At 44.6% G+C, this 13,430-nt stretch overlaps 1 protein-coding gene across 2 annotated transcripts in view; it reads right to left on the reverse strand.

The window, feature by feature from the left end:
• Eph (Eph receptor tyrosine kinase) overlaps positions 1–13,430 on the reverse strand; it is a 1,044,814-nt gene that overhangs the window by 853,655 nt on the left and 177,729 nt on the right. For both annotated transcript variants that reach the window (XM_067142090.2, XM_067142089.2), the window contains exon 2: positions 7,366–7,474. The gene's annotated coding sequence lies outside the window, so the exon portion shown is untranslated. The remainder of the gene's footprint in view (positions 1–7,365; positions 7,475–13,430) is intronic.

Here is a 13,430-nt window from a genome sequence, read left to right on the forward strand (position 1 = left end):
TAATGCTCTGCTTTGCCAGTTGGTCTACGGTTTCATTGTGTATAATTCCAGTGTGACCTTTGATCCACATAAGATGAACTTCTTTTCCGTTTTCCTTACCTTGGTATATGCAACTTCAGTTTGCACTTTGATCCGCAAACGAACACTCCGGGAGACGCACTCGTTCTGCAGCTATACTTGTCAGTGTAGATACAACATGCCACCGTCTTCATGGCACTAGCAGGCAACTGCTGAGTTTTGCATGGAGAAGTCTAAGACCACTGTTTTGTAAGGAACGATCTATATTATAAGGTCCGACTCGTTGTCTGAATGGTCAGCATACTGGCCTTCCGTTCAGAGGGTCCCGGGTTCAATTCCCGGCCGGGACGGGGATTTTAACCTTAATTGGTTAACTCCAATGGCTCGGGGGCTGGATGTGTGCGGCGTATTCAAAATAGGAAATCATCCTAGGTAGGGCCCTCATCTTCACAGACATGCAGGTCGCCTAATAGGTCGTCTACTAGAAAAAGACCTGCACCAGGCCTCTCCGGAGGCCATACGCCATTATTATATTCTAAGAATATTTTCGTGCGGTTCAGAGCGTTCGAGGTCAAGAGTGCCACTTGTGAGACTACGAAATCATAGATATTCTGAACATGAACCACGTATCTGCCATGTGAGGTAGTACTGCGTGCATTGGTTGAGGAGGTTTGGTCAAGGAGCAAGAATACCAAATCTCTACACCAAGAAGAGTGGAGGTTTGGTCTTGTAGCAAGAGCACCAAATCTCTACACCAAGAAGAGTGGAGGTTTGGTCATGTAGCAAGAATACCAAATCTCTACACCAAGAAGAGTGGAGGTTTGGTCATGTAGCAAGAATACCAAGAAAAGGACAGACTAAGTGAAGTAAATAAAAGTAAAGGAGTGTGATGTATTTTCAGTGTGAAGACAGCATTAACACCCGGTCCCCGAGCCAATGGAATGAACCATCCGCGGTTTAAATCCGACTGTCTGCCTGGCAATCGAATCCAGGCCCCTTCGGGCCAAAGGTCAGATCTCTACCACTCAGCCAAGGAACCAGACAATATACATGTTGAGGAGTGATTATGTTCCGGCCCCGCGGTCTACGGACAGTATGCATGATTCTTACCCGGATGCCCCGGGTTTGATTCTGGGCCAGATCAGAGATTTTTACCTCAATCCGAGGGCAGGTTCGAGGTCACATGTGGGAACAATTGAGGAGCTATACGACGGTGAGATAACGGACCAAGGACCAGAAAGCCAAGAACAATGGCCGAGAGAAATAGTCTAGCTGACCACACGTTACCTCGTAATGCTGCAGAGTAGCGGTCGCTCGGTAGTCGAAGGCCGATCAGGGCTGTAGTGCCATGGTGTTTCGTTTGATTTCTGGACTGATTATTTCAGATTGAGTGGTTGTAACAACCTTGCAACAGTCCTATTTACTTGCATCGTGAGTGAAATCCCACAGCCCGCGGTATTTTATAGTCTGTTCTGACGCGTGATTTCGTATTAACATCGGCTGGATTGAATGTGATCTTGTGGAAGGCACGTCTTATTTTCCTAGAAATGAAATGATTATCTATTTGAAAGATGGCTAGCCATGAAACTCGAACTCGCCTGTCTTCTGAGTTCACGAGTATTCGTGACACTGGACAGCACCTTAACATTCTGAGTCCCCACAATTTGGTGCATGTTGGATATGAACAGCAAATCGCACGATTTCACTTACCACCACCGTACATGTACAGACATCGTCAGCAATGGCCGGACAATGTAAACACATGTACTACGCCTATCTGTTGAAGGTTGCCGGTTGATTAAAGTTTCCAAGCGACAGGTTCTAGTACGTGCGAGAAGACATGTGACATGGTGGTACATTACTAACCGCTGTAGTCGTCATGATTCTAAATGTAAGCATGCAAGCGTGCATGTTTTGTGTCGTAAATGTGCCGTATGCCATTTTGTGGGATCGAGTTCCACGTCTGTTTCACTTGATCAGTCATATCCACAACGGTTAATACTGGTATTGGATAACGCTGGATTTGTCGCCCCAAAATGTCCCATACGTGCTCAATGGGCGAAAGGTCTAGTGATGTCGCAGCCCAAGGTAAATGGTCAACACTCTGAAATGCACGTTGAGTGACAGCAGCGGTATGAGGACGAGCATTATCCTGTTAGAAACCACCCCCTTGAATACTGCGAATGAATGGCAGCACAACCAGTCACTCCCAATTCTGACGTACAAATCCGCTGTCAACGTTCTTGGGATAACGACGAAAGTGCTCCTGCTGTCAAAGGAAATCGGTCCCCAAACCATAACTCCTGGTGTAGAGCCAGTGTGTCGACGCCGCAGACAGCTTTGTTCCCAGCACCCATTTGGCCTCCTCCTTACCAAACTACGGCCATCACTAGCACCAAGACAGAAACCGCTCTCATCTGAGAATACAACAGATCTCCACTCCACCCTCCAATGATCTCTGACTTGACACAACTGAAGTCGCAGATAGCAGTAATTCGGAGGTAGTGGCATGAATGCTACAGGATACCTCCCTTGGAGCTGTCCCTCAAGTAACCGTAGTTCGCAGTGTCACTTTGGTGCCAACTGAAGCTCTAATGGCTGCTGAAGATGCAGTACGATCCACAAGAGGCATACGGCAAATATGGCGCTCTTCCCTCTCCGTAGTGGCCCGTGTGCCTTCTCCCGTGAGCAGCAAATCGCAGGATTTCACTTAACACCACCGTACATGTACAGAAATCGTCAGAGATGGCCGGACAATGTAAACACAGGTACAATAAATATAAATTTATATTCACTTAAGAAAATGGAAATTGCAACACCATGAAGGCATTGGTCGTTTGTGTTGATTTTCAACATGTGGAACGATGCCATATAGGTATGTATACGATCAAAGTTTCAGACCAATTGTATTGTTGCTACAGGTCTCCCCACGTGATTGGTCGCGGAGGAATCAACTCCAGTATACGGACTCTGGTGTAGCGTAGTTGACTTGAAGTCTGTGCAGTGAAGTGTTCCCCGTCAAACATGCCTCGACGAAAGAGAAGAGCACACTATCAACAACTGTCGCCGTTTGAGAGGGATCGGATATTTGGGCTGTGTGAGGCTGGATTATCGCTAAGGACTGTCGCTGCACGTGTTGGCCGACAGGCATCTACGGTACAACGTGTATGGCAGCAGTGGTCAAATGAAGGTACCCACACTCGTAGGCCTGGCACAGGCCCAGCGCGACAGACAACTGTGAGAGAGGATCGCCGCATCATTCGGATGGCCCGGATGGAACCCCATGCAACAGCAGCGAACATTCGAGCAGCTGTGGCACCCCACGTTACACAACAAACAGTTGGTAATCGCCTGCGTGCAGCTGGCTTACGAGCCCGTGTCCCTGCAGAAGGTGTTCCATTGACCCCACAACAGCGACGTGCAAGGCTGGCCTGGTGTCGAGAAAGATCGACGTGGGTCGACGAATGGCATAGGGTCGTCTTTAGTGATGAATCGCGTTTCTGTCTTGCCCTCAGTGATCGCCGGAATCGTGTGCGCCGACGTACCGCGGAGAGGAGCCGCCCAGATCTTATTGTCGAGAGGCACACAGGGCCAACACCAAGCATTATGGTCTGGGGAGCTATTGGCTTTAACGTGAAATCGCAATTAGTGCTTGTTGAGGGCACTATGACTGCTCGACAGTACGTTGATAGGGTATTCAATCCAGTGGCTGTCCCTATGATGGCGAACATTACTAATGTGATGTTTCAGCAGGACAATGCCCGAGTTCACACTGCACGCATCTCCAGAGAAGCTCTCAACGACATCACAACCATAGAATGCCCCGCCAGGTCCCCGGACCTCAGTCCTCTTGAGTATGCGTGGGACATGATGGGTCGACAACTGGCCAACCGTCCTCAGCCACCCACAACTCTGGAACAACTGACCCGTGCAGTGCAGCAAGCATGGGCCACAATTCCTCAGGAAGCGATCCAGGGCCTTATTGACTCCATGCCTCGACGAATTCATCAATGTATTGCAGCTCGTGGTGGGCACATCCTGTATTGATTGTTGTCCAAACTTGCAGTGAAAGGGGCCTGAAAATGTAATCATCGAATCACAACCAAACACTCGTCCTGCATGTTCAATTGCAGCAATGTAGCACCACTCCTTCTGGGTGTTGCAATTTCCATTTTCTTCAGTGCATTTCTAAAAAGGAACTATCAGCCGGGCTGAGTGACTCAGATGGTTGAGGCGCTGGCCTTCTGACCCCAACTTGGCAGGTTCGACCGGTGGTATGTGAAGGTGCTCAAAAACGTCAGCCTCATGTCGGTAGATTTACAGGCACGTAAAATAACTCCTACGGGACTAAATGCCGGCACCTCGGCGTCTCCGAAAACCGTAAAAGTAGTTAGTGGGACGTAAAGTCAATAACATTATTTAAAAGGAACTATCATAACTTAAATATTTTCAAGCAGATAAAATTAAATTGTAAACGCTGATTTTAGTATATATATATAAATAAATACATAAATAAAAATAATAGTGCCTCCGTGACTCAGGTGGCAGCGCGCCGGCCTCTCACCGCTGGGTCCCGTGGTTCAAATCCCGATCACTCCATGTGAGATTTGTGCTGGACAAAGCGGAGGCGGGACAGGATTTTCTCCGAGTACTCCGGTTTTCCCTGTCATATTTCATTCCAGCAACACTCTCCAATAGCATTTCGTTTCATCTGTCATTCATCAATCATTGCCCGAGTGGAGTGCGACAGGCTTCGGCAGCCGCCACAATTCCTATCCTCGCCGCTAGACTGGGGGTTTCATTCATTCCATTCCTGACCCGGAAACAGGAAACAGGAAACAGGCTGTGCATTTTCAAATAAATAAATAAATAAATAAATAAATAAATAAATAATAAACATTATTTACACCACCCTAAAGGAAAATAAAACGACAAACATACAAAACTTATAGCATTATTCTTGACGAACATAAAACAATATAATTGAAGGGCATCAATAGATTTTGAACAGAGCTTGGACGCCTACTGCTGGTCTTCTGAGCTCACGTTGGCAGATTCGATCCCGGCTCAGTCCGGCGGTATTGAAAGTGCTCAAATACGCCGTGTCGGTAGATTTACTGGCACGATAATGAACTCCCGAGGGACAAAATTCCGACACCTTACTGAACGAGGAAGAGTCGAAACCTTGCCGCCTGCAGCATGCAGGCGAATCTGTATTTCTTTTACATCGACCAACCATCGCTGATTATGCTTGTATAACTAAACTTGATTTGCAACATCGCACAACCATTGTATTACCACCTCATTCCAAGAGGAATCTGATGCTGGATATATTAAACAGGGGGAGGGACAGCAGTTTATTCAGGTATTTTTGTATTAACTAAGCTGGAGAACGTAGCGTCAGCATGTAATTCCAGCAGTGGAGAGAAAGCTTGTATAGAAATCTTTTAATTTCATTCATCGTAATGAGAGCTACATTACCCACTATACATCACCATTCCTACTTGAATGTGTAGAGGCATATTCCATGGTTTTCTGGAAACCAAAATCTAAAAGGCTCGATCCCGCACCACAACGATTTTCGGTGGCTAATCAAGGGCGTTAATTTTCCCCTGGTCTTCACTCTAGGCAAATGAATTATTTGGATCCACAAAACGAATTGCCTTCGCGGTTCGAGCTGTGCAGATGTAAACTTGCATTCGAGATATGATCGATTTGATCCCCACCTTTGGCAGCCCTGAATGTAGTTTTCCGTGGTTTCATATTTTCACATCAGGCAAGTGTACCTTACGTACGTATATGTACACCTCCATTTCATTTCCCAGCTTAAGTTGAAATGATTCCTGTTATGCGGGTACTAGACCCTTCCCTCCCTACCCTGTACCAGTAAATTTACTATTCACTCATTACCAACAGTTAATAATACCACAGCCACACTGTTATCAAGGTAGACTTCCCATTAACCAACAACACCGCGACGATAAGAAGCGGAAAAAGAACCCGAAACAACCCAATACCTATGTGTGTGTGTTTTTTCCCCATACCTAAAATTTGCAATTAGAGGGGATAACACTGTAGTACGTCTGAGATCTACGGATCAAAATCAATGAAGCGACAAGTCTGTTAGTACGTACTATTAATTTTAATGTGCAGTCAAACGAATATCACATTGAAAATGAAAGTCCACAGCCTGTTTCCAGTCATTAAAACGGATCAGGAATGTAATGAAAGAAGCCCCCACTTAGCGGAGTGGACAGGAATTGTGCCGGCTGCCGAGGCTTGTCGCACTCTTCTGGGGCTATGATTAATGACTGACAGATGAAATGGTATTGGAGAGAGTTGCTGAAAAGAACGATGACAGGGAAATTCGGAGTACCCGGAGAAAAACCTGCCCCGACTCCGCTTTGTTCAGCAAAAATCTCACATGGAGTGACCGGGATTTGAACCAAGGGATCCAGCTGTGAGAGGCCAGCGTGCTGCCGCCTGAGCCATGGAGACTCCCAAAAGAATATCACACTGAAGTTCATAATTTACCTTAAAATTCCAAATATGACGTCGGAAACTGGAAATGAATACATGTGATTTTTTGCGTATGGTTTAATGTCACAATAACACATATTATACAAGATATTGGCGACTGTAAAATGAGAACGGACGACTGGGAAGTTAGTGAAGGGGTCCTCAATTATTGTTCAACCGTAGCATTCATCTGGTGTGAAAATGGGAAACCATCTACAGGGCGCCGACGGCGAGTTCTAACACACAGTCTACCGAATGCAACTTACAGCTACATAACCCATACCAGGAAGCCAAATCACTCAGTAATTAATCTGTCTTAATTACTCCAACTTCAACTCTTCCTAAATATGTCAAACACAACATAACAAAAATCAGTTTAACGTATTATGGAGTTTAATTAGAACGCGTATCTCCCATTCATTAACCTTCAGAACTGTGTCCGATGATACGAATACAATAAAACGACTCTGAAAGTACAGCAGATGAGATACCGGTATCATCGAAAACTATCTTCGTGCAGATATCCCGCGAGCTACTTTCTCCGCATCCTCTCACATACACTCCAGACCAGGAGTAGAATACAACCTCATTTACGATCTCGATTCTAACCACATATAATTACAGATACATGACAGTTTATAAACCACAGACAGACTTTTACGCTGCATTCACAATTTAACGCTTATAGAAATGATACAAACTTTCAACTACGAAGTCGCTGCGATAGCAACCCCTAAAACGTCTACGTGTAATATTCAATAACTGATGTGAAAAATAGAATAGCACAGTAAAATATGTATAAGACAAGGGATAAATAAATGTACTCACTTTTTTCAGTTACTTGTTATCTTCACTAGCTACTTCTGCTACGTTTGCAGCAGACTGGACTCGAAAGGCCTGTAGATCATGTGTGCTCCTCTGTCGAGGTGACCAAGCTCTGGAACAAAGAGTATTAGTTTACAATAGAGCTTTTAAGAACTTCAAAGGTTGTGAAAAATGCAAAGATTGGTTTCATCCAAATGCCCAAACATAACTAATACAGAATTATTGGAAAAGCAAATTAAAAAGTTATCTGGCAGTCTCTTGAATGATTTTATTAGTATATATTTAATAACTGATTAGAAACGTAGGAACCGGGCGAGTTGGCTGTGCGCGTAGAGGCGCGCGGCTGCGAGCTTGCATCCGGGAGATAGTAGGTTCGAATCCCACTATCGGCAGCCCTGAAGATGGTTTTCCGTGGTTTCCCATTTTCACACCAGGCAAATGCTGGGGCTGTACCTTAATTAAGGCCACGGCCGCTTCCTTCCAACTCGTAGGCCTTTCCTATCCCATCGTCGCCATAAGACCTATCTGTGTCGGTGCGACGTAAAGCCCATAGCAAAAAAAAAAAAAAAGAAACGTAGGAGACTCAAGTAACTGGGTCATGTAACTCAAACAGAAGGGCACAGAATCCCAAAACTTGTTCTAGGTGCAAAACCAAACAAGAGCAATATTGCAAGGAGGAAGTTAAATCAAACCTAGAAGAAAAGCAAAAGACGACATTAGGGAAATCATGTATTTATTATACTTTCCGACAATCCGAACTAACTGAGAGTTCACTTTCGTAGCAGAGCGCGTTAAGTGAGCTGTGCCAATGATAAATTGTAGGTTCAAATCCTGCACAGACAGTAGCTATCTTGATTTACTCCGAATTCGTCATAAATATTCTACGATGATAATAATAATAATAATAATAATAATAATAATAATAATAATAATAATAATAATAATAATAATAATAATAATTTAGGGCCTCCGCTTTCGGACTTGCGGGCCAATGTCAAAGTTTGGATTGCATTGCTACCCAGCTGCAACTCAACTAAACTATTATTAAAGCTAAATTAACGCTTGGACGTTGACTATCACTTTTTCCCAAACTTCAAAGTCTATTACAACTGTTACCTCGGTCGAGATCGAATCGGTAGCTTAGGAAACTTTTGAGGAAGAACGCAATTTTAAAACCTGGGGCACCTATCACCGTAATTCCTAGATCCACATAATTAAAGTTAAAGTCGCTACGCACACCGTTTATTTTTTGGCTACGTCACATTAACACATACAGGTTTCCAGCTACACTGGAATGGGATAAGGCTAAGCTAGACTGGGAAGGTAGCAGGCGTGATCACAACTCCGGCATTTGACTGGTATGAAAATGAGATTCCGGTACCATCGAAAACGATCTTAAAGACTGCCGACGGTTGGGTTCCAAACCACTATCTCTCGAATGAAAGCTTAGAACTACACAGCACCTGCCGCACAGCCAACTCACTCGGTCATAATAATTCAGAAACGAGTATAAAGAGATTTTTTTTAACCAGGGAATCTTCTGGTAGACGGGTCAAAGATTTGTTTCTTTCTTATTGTACCGTACGTAATGCCGGCTTGCGGTGTAGGGGTAGCGTGCCTGCCTCTTACCCGGAGGAGCCGGGTTCAATTCCCGGCCAGGCCAGGAATCCAAGGACTGGTTCGAGGTCCACTCAGCCTATGTAATTACGCTATCTGACGATGAGATAGCGGCCCCGGTCTAGAAAGCCAAGAATAACGGCCGTGAGGATCCGTCGTGCTGACCACATGACACCTCGTAATCTGCAGGCCTTCGGGCTGAGTAGCGGTCGCATCGGAGTTGTTGCGGCATCGGGGTTGAGGTGAGTACCGTACGAGATATAGCCAGTCCCTGTTATGAATGGTGTTTGGTGCATGCATTTCAGTGGGCTTGGCAGATTGATATGTAACAGTAACTTCTGACCCGGTAAGGAAGGCAACGGGAAACTATCTCGCTCCTCATTTTCCTAGTATGCCTCTTCAGTGACGCCTAAGCAATCTATGAGAGCTGATGGCGGAGCTGTTGAGGATCAAACCAGCCTTCGGGCTGAACACTCAACAAAACATAGTGCTTGAAGGCGACCCTTGGAACATGAATTTCCCAAAGCCACTGAGCCAGATATCCGAGCATTCTCGAGAAAATCGGCTCTGACAAATTCCAAGTGCGTTATTTCAACTAAACTTTAACGGTGTGACATTCGAGAGCCCAATGAGTAACGAGGTATCGATGGTTCAAATCCGACTGTGAGCACCGTTTTCATTTTACCTTATCTTATGTTTCATTCTAGAGGGGCTGCCTGGCCGAGGCGGTAAAAGGCGTGCTCGGTTCGCCCGGAAGGACGTGGGTTCGAATCCCCGTCAGGAAGTCGTAAAATTTAAGAAACGAGATTTCCACTTCCGGAGGTGCATATGGCCCTGAGGTTCACTCAGTCTACACCAGAAATGAGTACCAGGTTAATTCCTGGGGGCAAAGGCGGCCGGGCGTAAAGCTAACCACTCTACCCCATCACGTGCCGAGGTTAACAATGGTGGAAGCCTTTACCTTCCACTCCTCCAAGGCCCTTCATGGCCTGTACGGAGGTGAATTTGCTATTTGCTATGTTTCATTCTAAGTAGATTCTAGGCAAAAATATGTGTAATGGTTTTCAATATATGGCCACAAAAGTGAAAAACAGCGGGTAAGAAATGAAACATGTTTTCGTATATATCTCCATAGTGGCTCAAAGCAAAAATTAAAAGCTAAAGTAATATCATAATGAACAGTGTTGTTACCATTTTCTTTAATTGCTAAGTGCATCTTATTGTTTTTCCATTTGAGCTGCAGTTTCACATCAATGTTTTACATCAGGCACCCTGCATAAACGCCGCGTTTTCGCAGCTGAAAGGTTCCTTCAAAATAACTGTCGGTAAATAAACCTCATTTACGTTTGTAAAAATTTCCCTGTAATCTCACAGTTTTGTATCGACCCACGCCTACCTAATAATGTTACTAAACATCGGGGAGGCCAGTTGGTTACGTACAACGGACTGATCTTTTATACAATCCTCTCAGGTGTTGATTTCGTGTGCTCATTCAATTACGTACGAGCAATTCTGCAGATACTTTATGAAGTTCTTCACCTGTCATCACTGCTCATGTCCCGTGCCGAGTGTCTTCGCTCTCTCGCTTGACTGCGACATACGCTTAGTACAATCACGATCATTAGAATTTCGGATAATAATTGGTCGTAGATTTTAGCCAACCCTGAGCATGGAGAAGAAACTAGCAGGGCAACGTCACATGCGTCCGTCTTCCAGGAAGTGTGGCTTGTGCCGTCACACACTCACAAGATACTCGTAAGTCACTGCTATTCGATTGGCATTTTCTCGGGAAATGATTAAGATATTTCAATTATTAAATATCTAGCTGTACTGGCGTATCCTGATCAAGGAAAGCAATTAATTAACTGTAATTTCGTTGTGAAGAAATGTGCATGATGTACCAGGTGTATGCATATGTTTTTGCCGGTTCTTGTGGTAAAGAAAACACGTCATTTTCAAGGGAAATTCATTTTTTGTGTATTCAAAAGTAAGTTATGAATACCGTGCCAGAAAAACTGCTTGTCTTTTGCGGCAAACCATTCGTCGAGCCATTTTCTAACCTCCTCGAAATTGCTGAAGTGCTGCTCTGCGAGCGCGTGTTCCATTGATTTGAAGTGGAGATAGATGGCGCCAGATCGGTGCAGTACGGCGGATGCGGAAGGGTGTCCCAGCCAAGCGATTTCGAGGTGTCTTTCGTTGGTTTAGCTGTGTGAGACGGCGCACTGTCGTGTAACAAAATCACTTTGCCATGTCTTCTGGCCCATTCCGGTCGTCTTTCGATCAATGCGTGATTTAAATTGATCATTTGTTGGCGATAGCATTGTGCATTGACGGTTTCGCCGGGCTTCAAGAGTTCATATCATAATACACAACACCGCTACCAGAGCGCGCACTGTCTTTCACATTGAAATCACCACGTTTAAATTGTCGAAATCATGTTTCACATGTCCTAATCGATGGGGCGTGTTCACCATATCGTCGCTGCCGGGGCAAAACCCCCTATGTGAAATATTTTAGCCTAGAACTTTGGCCGATAAGGTTCTGTCATCTAAGGTGCAATATTGTGTGCATATTGTCAAGGCATTCTCGCTCTTCATAATGTATGTGCTGCGGGTTAGTATATCTCCGTATTATCACATAGGAGGTTTTGTCCCGGCAACGACGATATGTTTCTACCAGCAAACGATGATTCTCCACAGTCTTGTTTAAATAAGAAAAGCAATGCGTGCCGCAAATGTTCTTTTTCAGGCACAAACGTCGACATGATCACTGAACGATACAACACAGACGCTAGTGAAATGAAATGTCGTATGGCTTTTAGTGCCGGGATATCCCAGGACGGGTTCAGCTCGCGAGATGCAGGTCTTTCTATTCGACTCCCGTAGGCCACCGTGCCATTGGAATTAACCAATTAAGGTTAAAATCCTCGACCCGGCCGGGAATCGAACCCGGGACCCTCAGAACCGAAGGCCAGTACGCTGACCGTTCAGCCAACGAGTCGGACACAGACGCTAGTGTTTGGCGGATTGAACTTATGTATTTATGTATCGGCTTCTACACACTTCGTTAATATATATGTTGGTAGGTTAATGTCAGACGAACAAACTGACGTATGTGTCAAATTCATACGTTGCGTACTGTTCGCCGGCGCCATTTCTTAGTGAAACCGGAAAAGACTTATGCATACCACCTGGTAGTCTCGTCCCACTGATATTAACTCCATATGAACGGTTTTTCAAACACCGAGTCTCTGATGATAAGTATTTAATGCCAGGTTATTTGAGGCGTTAGTTTGGTAGATGGGGTTCCAATGGTCGTACAACATACCTTGTGACCCTAGCTACTCAGGGTATGTCAAATCGAAGTTATACTCCAACTGTAGGCGTAGCCATGCAATACACTGTCAGGTGAACCCTGAATAGTGGTCCAACCCACAAAAATGTAGAAAATGAGTTATAGCGCGCAAAATATTGTTCATAATGGTAACTAGGAGAGCAACAGTGACCCAGACTAGTGATGGGACATTCGATTCATTTTACTGAATCGATTCATTTGATTCCGTTCACGTTACTGAATCGATACAGTGATCCGATTCACGGCTCACTGGTCACCGCTCCTACTGCATCTGTGTAGTATGTGCTGGTAAGACAGCAGCAACAGCCTTCAGTGCTCGCAGCTGCCATCTGGTCTTCGTACTATGAACTACTTTCTTAGAAAAAAAATGCTAGTCACTCTAATACATCGAAGGTTTCCGGCGACGCAGGGTGGGAAAGGTTAGGATTAGAAAGGTAGCAGCCATGACCTGAATTAAGGTACAGTCCCAGCATTTCCTGGTGTGAAAATGGGGAAACTACGGAAAAACCATCTTAACGGCTGCCGACGGTGGGATTCGAACCCACCATCCCCCGAATGCAAGCGCATAGCCACGCGATATTAACCGCACGACAACTCGTTCAGTCATTTTTTTAAAAAAAAAGTATTTTCTATCAGCTGAGGATTTTTTTTTAATAGTCATATTTTGTATAGGCTACCCGAGATGTACAGTAGCCCGCTGGTTTTCTGATTCAACATACTGTTATTGCGTCTGTCCACATATGATTGAAGTCTTGTGCAACGATGTGACATATGAACTGAGAGAATACTGAGCCGTTCTTCCCAATATAAAACAGGTACTTTTGAGTGGTCATGAGCATGACTCATAGTCATAGGGCAGGCTAGAGTCGAGTTTAATTGTCAAATGTCAACTAAGTTATAATACTAAGATTCATTAAACTAATAAATAGTATAACCTAATAGCCTACCTACTTACTAGCTACTTCAGAATTATGTTGTGACTACCTTTTTAACACTGCAAATAAATCCATCTATTATTTAAACCTCCCTGTAAGAAGAGGACAGTGAATGCAAATGGGTATTATTTTCAAATGAGCTGAGCTCGAGAGTCCATTATA

This window comes from Anabrus simplex, chromosome 2, assembly GCF_040414725.1.
Source record: "Anabrus simplex isolate iqAnaSimp1 chromosome 2, ASM4041472v1, whole genome shotgun sequence".
NCBI classification, from domain to species: Eukaryota; Metazoa; Arthropoda; class Insecta; order Orthoptera; family Tettigoniidae; genus Anabrus; species Anabrus simplex.